A 10,493-nucleotide genomic window follows, 5' to 3' on the forward strand; every position below is an offset into this window, starting at 1 on the left:
CTATGATGTTGTCTCAAGAAACCAACAACAATTCCTTACAAGATGCAAAATTCCAGCCTCTGGATCTCTGGGATAAGGGATCCATATATAGATATCTGTAAGGGAGATGAGTCAACTTGTGATTTGATTAGTGTCTTGCCTCTAATAGTTCTTGCTTCCACTTGGAGATTGATGATATCTTACTCATCCTTGGTCGAATTCAGAGAGGCAAGTGTCACAGGAGAAGTTTCTGGAAGATTCCATGCCTCTCCACCTCGCGGATTGACACTGCCATTTGTCACTTCTTGCCCATCACACCCCATAGAAGGGATTTTTGAAATGCAACACACCCACAAAGTGTACTTAGGTGAGATGCAACGCACTTTGCCTATGGAGCAGCTGAAATAATTCTGTTTTGACCAGTTCTGAGCAGTTTTTCATGGAGAACTTCTGGGAGAAGCTGTAATCAGATTACCTTGTTCCTTTAGGGGTTAGAACAACACTTTTAGGGACTTAGGAGCCCTTGGTTTATGGACATTTTATGCTTGGGGTTGCAGTGCCCAAAAATGTCTATAACACTCTTGGACTCTCGTGGCTCTTCACATTCTACACCAACCCATAGAGGATTAGGTGCCCAAGATTCCCCCCCTTAATCCGAAGGGGTATGTATGAGTCCAAGAAGAGAGTTGTAATAAAAAATGTGAAAAAGCATGCATGGCATCACTAGGCTGAATGTGCTCTTTGAAATGTTGGTATAAGGGGGGTGGTTTAAGGATGACCACCAACACTGGAACGCTTAGTGCAGTTCTCAGAACTCTTCCAAGTCTAGCATGAAGCTCAGGTCTTTTGCTAGAGGAAGTGCTCCGGATGTTTTGAAGAAGGCAACATTCAACCATGAAAGGGAGGTCTCACCCCGCATAAAAGGGAGAACCTCAACCTGAAAAGGGAGGTCTCAACCTGTGATGGTTTAAGGATGACCAACAACTTCGGAATGCTTAATGCAATTCTTGGAAATCTTTCAAAACTGGCAAGAATCTGAAGTCTTCTACTAGAGGAAGTATCTCCAATTCTTTGAAGAGGAATCACCAACTAAAGGCATGCTCAGGGGCATCTTTGTCTCTGGCTACAACTCTTAATTTGGTATGGTAGGTTGTGGCTTAGGTTCACTTGATGTGGCTTTGAAGCTCGTAGATGACCATCACTCCCCCCTATCAAATACAAGATGAGATGATGGACAAAACTCAACTGCAAGACTATTCAATATTTGAGAAAAAATCTTGTTGTATGAGCAAAATATCTTCCTGGTTGTTGAAGCCCATTGCCAAGAAGCGATCCATCAAAGATGAATCTTTGTTCTTGCAGGAGGCTTGTTTTTGAAGCACCTGTTTGAAGAATGACTGGTTTTATGATAGTGCTTACATGGATGAAGATCAAAACAATGATATTTTACATGGCCAACTCGGTCACAGTGTTGGCATTTTGCAGTCTGTTGTTGTTGCTATGGAAGAGGAACATAATCTGGAATAGCTGAAGATGAATTGTCATGAGGGAATCCAACACTCTGAAACTGAATGGGCTTTGAGTAATCTGGAATATGAAAGGAAACCTCCTTATCATATCCAAGACCTGTTATATGCTTGTTGCTGACAAGCTCTTCCCAAGGTTTGATGATTGGCTTGGGAAGTGTTGGATGGCTTTTTGCTTCTGCATGTAACTCTGCTCTTGCACTAGGCACTAAATGTGAATCAACCTCAATCTCACTGATTTCATCACTTGTTGGAAGTTGATTATCCTTGAACAGAGGTTTGTTTTGGGCAGAAAACAATTTAGAATGGAAAATCTGTTGAAGCTCATCTCGTTGGAACTGAGATTCTAGTTGCAAAAAATCAATCTTTTCTTGTGCATTTTGTAGACAAATTCTAATGTCAGCGATAGAGGATTTGTTGATTTTTACTGTGTCACTAGTAGTAGACTGTATCATAATTTTCAAAAACTCTAATACTTCATAAGCTTTCCCCATTTTCTCCAATTCAAGAGTGCCAAGAAAAATGCAAAATAATGACAACAATTTTAAGTACTTGAATTCTCTAGAAAGAAATACATAGACACTTGCAGCAGGGTCGATTGCAACTATTTATCAAAATAATAAAGTTAATTGCAGTTTTGGACTATGTCTTTCATGAGAGAAAATTTTCCCTGGTTATCTTTCATATAAAACAATCTTGTCCCCTTTGAAATAATTGCCTTCCTCCTTAATTTAATGGCTTCATATTTCGAGTATTTGAAGGAAATTGAAAGCACTTCAAGTTAGCACATGTTGGAATTTATACCTGTGCTTGTCCTTTACTGTATTGCGATGCCGAAAACAACAAGCAAAACACTCATTATCTTGTCCTTCCTCGGGTGTGTACTAGAACAGTCCAACATTCACACATTTTCATTCCTCTAATATAGAAAATAGGCGTTGCCAACTACAAATGGCTCACCAAAAAGTCGTTCATAGGTTTCAGGTACAGTTCGGTGCTGAATTCATTCCATTGTAAACATGCCTCTGAAGAGTCACAATATTGTGCCAATCTGATGGTCAGATCTCTCTCCAAGATCCTCGAATCTGCCGATGACAATTAATGAGTAGTTTCTAAGGAGAAGATATCATGCAGAAATGTCCAACGCATAGGTGATAATTGGGTGCTCCTAAGCTTCTGCGCCGCTTGCTGCGAGCCCACCTGGGCACCACCCTCTGAAAATCACCGGATTTCTTGTAGAGAATAGAGAGTGGCTCCAAAAAATAGAGAAAACGTAGACCAAAAGATAGGCGTACAAACTGAAAGCCAAGGATAGAAACCTGAATTGTTGCTGCAAACAAAATGTAGACAATATTGGTGCATATAACACTGATATCACCCCAAAAAATTAAAGCAACCTTCTCATTAGAACCTGTTGAGAAAAACAAATTTCTTTGTTGCACATAAATTTATGCCCAAACTCCACAATAGGAACAAGTAAATTGAACAAGCAACAACTTTAAATTGAATTGGATGAATTTAAGCAACTTTGTTAATATGCCAAAAACAAATTGTCCCAACTTCCGTCAAACACATGAATTCCTCATTCTTTCAACTTATCTATCGAGCAAACAACTAATGTGGATGCCTCCGTAAGGCACAAATAAATCCTCGGGCACTAGCTTCAATGTGTCTTCCACCATTGACCAAAGCTAAGAACAATTTTTGAATTGAGTCAAAGGTGTATATTAAGCTTTACTTTCTGTGGCAAATCATTGAAGCTGTTATGCATATATCGCATGTCTCAACTTATTTGCGTAGTGGTGTCAGACGTTTTAGCACAACGCTATGATATTGTGGCTCGTTGTCAGGGAGGGGCAAATGCAAGTCACACCATATACAACAGCGAGGGAAAGAAATTTTCTCTTCACCTTGTCCCTTCTGGAATACTCAATGAAAAAACCCTATGCGTTATTGGGAATGGAGCCATTGTGCATCTTCCAGGACTATTTGAAGAGATAGATGGGCTTGAGTCTAATGGATTTTCTTGCCAAGGAAGATTGTTGATTTCTAACCGTGCTCATTTACTATTTGATTTCCATCAAACTATTGATGGAATGAGAGAAGTAGAACTTGTAGGATCGTTGATTAGAATGACAAAAAGAGGGATTGGTCAAGGCAATCCGAAATGGAATTCAGGTAAGTGATTTGAGGCACGTCGGATATTCTTTTGCATGATGCCGCATCCCGTTTTAAATGCTTTGAGTATAGTAAAAGCATGTTACAGACTGAAGTGGAGCATTACAAGAGATATTCTGAGCGAATAGAACCTTATATTGCTGACATTGTTCATTTGATGAATGATGCGTTCTCAAGTGGGACAGGCAACATGCTTTGATTCCTGGAAAATGAAACACCTCTCACTTTGTCGTTCATGTAAACCCAAATGGGATATCATCCACAACAAACACAATATGGTAATGTTTCCAGAGGATGGAATACGTTATACAGTGGAGGAAACAAATAAACAGCTGCATTGAAACTGGAATACCAAACAACATTATAATGAAATACCACAAACAATTCTACAAACTAACAATATCCAATCACACTCAAAGCACCATCTTATAGGGGCTCAACGCATCGGTCCAACACACCAAATAAAACATTCAACCCATACATGTCTCCAAATCACTGTTTTTGACCAGTGTTCCAACAATTCCACATTGCCTTTAAAGAAATCCACATATTTCTAAAAACAATGCATGCAGCAGCGCACAACACAGTCAACATCTATATATATATATATATATATATATATATATATATATATATATATATATATATATATATATATATATATATATATATATATATATATATATATATATATATATGAGCTGATATACCATTCAATCGCAACTCAATCCTCCATAATCCCCCACTCTCCGTCAAAGTAGAAGGAGAACACCGAGAAACGTATGGCTAGAGATCGCCAAGAGTCATTTGGCAGCTACGATGAAACTCAACATTTAACACACCATTCAATAATGCATGAAATTTCACAGGGATTTGAGAGATATGTTAGTCTGCAAAGGATGCAGAACATAGGCCGAATGGAAGTTACAAATTAGAGAGGGAAGCCAAGAATGGTGTTGGAATTTAGTTGGATTCTAGCTTAGAAAACATTCATGAAATGCAAAATTGATGGCATAAATGACATGCATAGAGAAGCCACAAAACAAGTGGCTCAAATATGAGCAAGCCAGGATATTGCTCGCTCTGGTACCATGTTAAGTCACATGGAATGTAAATAGCAAAGGTGGATGATAAACATTGAATGCATTATTTTTGACATGATATACGTTTATAGTGCATTTGTGTGACCGTTGGGTTCCACATCCTAAGACTCTTGGACTCTCTTGGCTCTTCACATTCTACACCAACCCATAGAGGATTAGGTGTCCAACAGCTTCATAACATTTTGGTTCACCAGAATCAGTCAACAATACATAATATAATGAAGGAGAGTATTGTTCAGGGGGTCTACTTATCCTGGTAGATCTTCTAACACCACTTTCAAGTGTTTGAGGTGCTTGTTGTTGTTGTTGTTTTGGTTGTTGATCATTATGATTTTTAGGCACCATCACTTTTTCTATGATCTCATCAAGCACTATGTATTCTTTGTTTTCTTTTTCCTGTTTCTTTTCCTGCAGCTGATCCTTATACAAAATATTTTCATTGAATATGACATCTTTGCTTCTAATGGTTTTGTGTTTTCCATAATCATAAAAGCGATAATCAAAATCATTAACACCATATCCAATAAAGGTACATTTATTTGATTTTTCCTCAAGCTTTGTTCTATTTTCTTTATTAATGTGGACAAAGGCTTCACAACCAAAAGTCTTTAAGAATGAGTAGTTTACATTTTTACCTGTCCATGCCTCCTCTGGAATACCACCATCCAAGGAACTTGAAGGCCCTCTTTTTATTAGATAAACAATAGTATCTACAACATTTGCCCAAAATTGTAAAGGAAATCCTCCATGAAATCTCATGCACCTTGCATGCTCCATGATTGTCCTATTCATCCTTTCTGACACACCATTTTCTTGTGGTGTTCCTAGAACTTTCTTCTCTCTGCGAATTCCATTCTATGAACAACACCTATCAAACTCTTTGCTGCAATATTCACCTCCATTGTCTGATCTGAGACACTTCAACCTTTTTCCTGTCTCATTTTCAACCAAAGATTTCCATTTCTTGAAAGTATCAAATACATCAGATTTATTTTGAATACAATAAATCTAGGTTTTTCTAGTTGCATCATCAATAAAAGTAACATAATAACGAAAACCACCAAGAGATGATACCTGAGAAGGTCCCCATACATATGTATGCACAAGCTCTAATTTTTCGCTCTTCTTTTCTTTCCCAACTCCGAGGAATCTAACTCTCTTCTGTTTTCCATAAACACAATTCTCACATAATTTTAAATCAACATGCTTCAAACCTGGCAATAAATTTCTTGAGTGAAGAATCTGCATCCCCTTCTCACTCATGTGCCCAAGCCTATGATGCCACAATGTCATATCTTCTCCTGTAGAGGTTAAAGCATTAACAAAATTAGAAATACCATTGCATAAATACAATGTACCAACCTTTTCTCCTTTTTCTATTACCAGGGATCCTTTAGTGACCTTCCGGGTTTTATCTGTAAAAGTATTCACACAGCCTTCACCTCCCAACTGCCCTGTTGAAGTTAGATTTTTCTTCAGATCTAGAACATGCCTTACCTCCTTCAATAGCCATTCATTTCCATTCCACTGTTTTATGAAAATTGTACCCATTCCAATGAATTTACAAGGTTTATCATCACCGAATTGAACCTGTCCAAAATCTCCTTGAACATAATCATTAAAATGTTTCCTATCAGGTGTGGCATGGAATGAGGCCCATGAGTCTACCACCCAAGCATCAATAATATTTTCTAATGAAATAATCAAAGCATCTTGCAACACATCACTTGTCACATTCCCTTCATGATTGTTTTCTTGATGCACGTCTCCTTCTTTTCCCTTCTGAGACTTGCAGTCTTTCTTCAGGTGTCCTTTATTCCTGCATTTCTAGCACACTATCCCCAATCGAGACTTGGATCTACCTTTCCTTGACTTATTGTGATATCTTGGGCTCTTTCCTCTTTCCATTTTCCTTCCCCTAGTCTCTGCAGTCAAAGCATTACTTGATGTCTCACCGGAGCTTTTCTGTCACATTTCCTCGTTGATGATTTGTTACAGATCCATTTGGGTACATCAACCCCAACCTACAGATCAGTACTATTAGGGCCCATCAAACCCTAATTCAGTTGTTACATGCCCTAAAGAAGTCAACCATCAGAGTGCCTAGCTTCCCAAGAAGTTTCATGACCAAAATCATCCTAAAACTGCTCTAAGAAGATCAGCGTAGGTAGGCCTTCATTAGGGTGCACTGCAATGCAAACCATACACTAACAGGGTGCTATGCAGCGCACTTGGTCCCTCTTTGGCCTGCGCTGGGTGAATTTGAGTGAATTTCCATGAGGGTTTGAAAGATTACTTATCCATTAGATGCCTCTAGAAGTTTCTCAAGGCTATCTACTCCTTTGAGCTCGTATTTGGATGAGGAAGGGAGTTAAGGAACATCAATCCCTTATCCCTTCCTCCATGGAACTAAATTCTAAGTTTGGGAGGACATTCATTATCACCATTTATGGCATAACTTCCTTCATTCACTTATAAAAATACCACTCATCTAAGTGATCAGGGGTTGGAAATTATTGAATTATAAGGAGATGTTGTTAGTATGATACTTGAGTTGATTTCAAGTATTGCAATGATGTCAAAATGTCTTACTTGTTATGAGGAGAGGATGGGGTTGAACTGGAGGAGTGATGCTGAATCGAGAAATGGGTTGTAACTCTCCCTTTTACTAATAAAGTGTTCAAAGCTTTTTCCATATGATTGTGTTATTCATTTATGCTTTCATATGTATATCATGTACTTGATTCCATGCTATGTTTAATCAATATATCATTATCATATGCTTTGATTGGTTGTTGTCTTCTATCTGTGTGGAGGTACTCTTCAAGCAGATTAATTACGGAGAGGAGCAACAAAATCGGTCAAGGGAGATAAGGAGCAAGCGAAGGGTACAGGTAGGCTTCTTTTCCTCTTATTTAATCTATTGGTCATAGGAAAAGTAGAGAACTCTTTAAATTGTTGTTCTAGACTTAGAAACTAGTCTAGGGGTTTAAGCGTTTATCCGTAGACACTAAAACTTCCCAAAACAAATTGGAGAATCCACTGGGGAACGATCATCCATCCTAGTAGCTTATCAACCTCTTAAGACATTTCTACATACTGTACTTGTGTTCGTTCATTGAATTTCAGTCTTCTATCATTGAAAATTGAGCCAAAACTGTGCTAAATTATCTTCAAATTTGCTTACTGTCACTAGCGCAGTCCAATGAAGGACACAGTGAGCTACAATGCACTTCCCACATAGACCCAGTGTGCTTCAGTACACTGACTCTCACTTCTGCTTATGCTAATCCCTTGAGGGTCAGTTTCCCATCTAGGAGCTGAAGTTTTTGAGCCAATTTTCTCCTGTTTGAATGATTTCTGAATGTCAATGATATTTTATTTCTGAAAATAGTGTTTCATCTCCTTACCTAGCCCTAATTAGACTAGGATTGATAAATTTTTCTTATGTATTAACTTTATCATTTTCAATCTATAGTCGAAAGTTAGTTTTTTGATCGATTGATCTTTAGCGAAAGAAAGTGTTGTAAAATCGTCTTTTCCTTCGAAAATTGAATTGTCGTCAAATCTTCATTCATGAAAGATCGATTGATTGATGTGTGAAAATGATTAATCTTTTCGTTGAAAGTGTCCTAATTCCTCATTTCCTTGAAAACGAAAGTTTCGTAAAGTCTTTCTTTCCTTGAAAAGAAATTGTTGCAAAATCGTCCTTTTTATGAAAAGAGATTTTTGATCAATTGTGCATATTTCCTTTTTGTTCATTCATATTAAGGGAAATTGAAAAGAAATACATGCATGTTGCATTGAAAACATTTGTGTGTGTTGATAAGGAATAGTGTAGGGAATTTGCATTTAGATTGTGTTGTTTGCTCTTTAATCAAAAGAAATCTGATTGCTCTATCCCTAAGTAGCTAGGATTCTCATCGTTAAATTGAATGGAAAGAATGCTTATCATGATAGTTGCATTCCTAGGAATTTCAGAATACATCACGTGGTGAACTTGAAAGGAAAATTCCTAAGCAAGACCAACTTAAAATAAACATCAATTTACCTAATGGAGCATTGTCATTAACGCAACCGTTTAGTGTTTCTAGGCTAGAGATGTGTTCCAGTGTCATAAAACAAAGCAGTTGTTGCTAACTTGTCTGCAATACATTTCGAGTGTGATAGCTCATTCCACGTACCTGAGTATATCGTAGCTCAACCATGTACCTTCGGGTATATAGGGTGGTGTTACAGTACATAAAGTATATGGGAATGCTCTCACTGTGTGGTTCGCATTAGACAACGCTTATACGGACTGGGCCTCCATGTACCTTCAGGTATATATGAGAGGACAACTATAGGTTGCTATCCATCCTTAAGTATCCAAGTCGGCTGCCTTGCAAATATGATACATCGAACACAACATTCGGGGAGATTGCTTGCTCGTACTTCTTGATTCGCCAAGAGGTATTTTGTAGTTCACAGTTGCCTGGTGAACCTTTTGCCTAGTTACCCCTTTTTGTTTATTTCTTTTTTGATAATAAAATTAATCAGCAATCATGGAGGAACATCAACCCCTACCCCGTCATTCACAAAGAACATCGAGAAAACCGCCTTTTCCTCCCGAAGAGACACCAATTCGGGCAAAGCGGTCCCGTTTAAGTGAGTCTAGTACACCAAGAACTCCTAGTTCTTCATCTGAGTTACCTGAATCATCTATTTCAATAAGTATAGAGACTCTAGTTACTCCAACTATTTTAGGTACATCCATTCCTGAAGAAGAAGTTTCACAATTACCTGAGGACATTAGCACTGATCCTAGTGAAACAGTAACCGAAGTTGTTCAACCACAGGTTGATCCTGTTATCAGCCCAAGAAACTCTCCTAGGTTGTAGCTCGAAGATGCTCGGGAACATCAAAATTCAACTCAATGTTGCAAATGGATGAATGGAAGGAATGATTCTTGTCCAAGCTAGATAACCACTTCTACTTTGCTTGACTCCAGACATGTGTGAACACCCACAGACTACAAGGCTCTAGACCACCAATTACTCACAGTTTAAAGATTGGGTGAATATGGAGAACACTGACCACACCAGCAGATGCACAAGACCATGTGATGGCCAGCTGCAACTAGTAAAGAAGTTTGCAAATCTATTCTCTACAGATAGGATGACAGCTCTCTGGCATTAGGTGAAAAGAAACCTGAATAACTCATTCATTGATACATACAAGACCTTAACATAGAGATAGGATGTCAGCTTCTCTAATGCTAAACATCAGGAGCTCAGAAATACAGTATATCAGGCATAACTTGGAACATGGGGAGAATGAAAAGTGAGTAATTAATAGCAAAAGAAGCTTGTATTAGCTGAAAATGAAGACGAGACGCTGCAAGTATCAAAATAGTTACAGTCTCCAGAAGTTGAACCTTACATCAAAACATCAACCATCAACCTTGATTACATCTTGTTTTTGGGTATACATAGATTTTGAATACAAAGGCACTTGGCCTACTAAGTAGGGAGGGGTCATAATTGATCACCAACTACTTTAACTGCTTGATGGAGTATCTGGTGTGATTGGTTGCTGTAGTGGGTGAATCTGATATTTTCTTGGGCTCTGTTGTCCTCTCAGGCAGCTAGAGTGTCGTAGAAGATGAAGTCCATAATGGTTAAATGCAGTTATCTACTCGAGCTCTGTCCTTCTCCTTCTCAGCCAT

The sequence above is a fragment of the Pinus tabuliformis genome, chromosome 1_2, assembly GCF_031772625.1.
Source record: "Pinus tabuliformis cultivar Carrire ecotype Pingquan chromosome 1_2, CPIR1, whole genome shotgun sequence".
Classification (NCBI taxonomy): Eukaryota; Viridiplantae; Streptophyta; class Pinopsida; order Pinales; family Pinaceae; genus Pinus; species Pinus tabuliformis.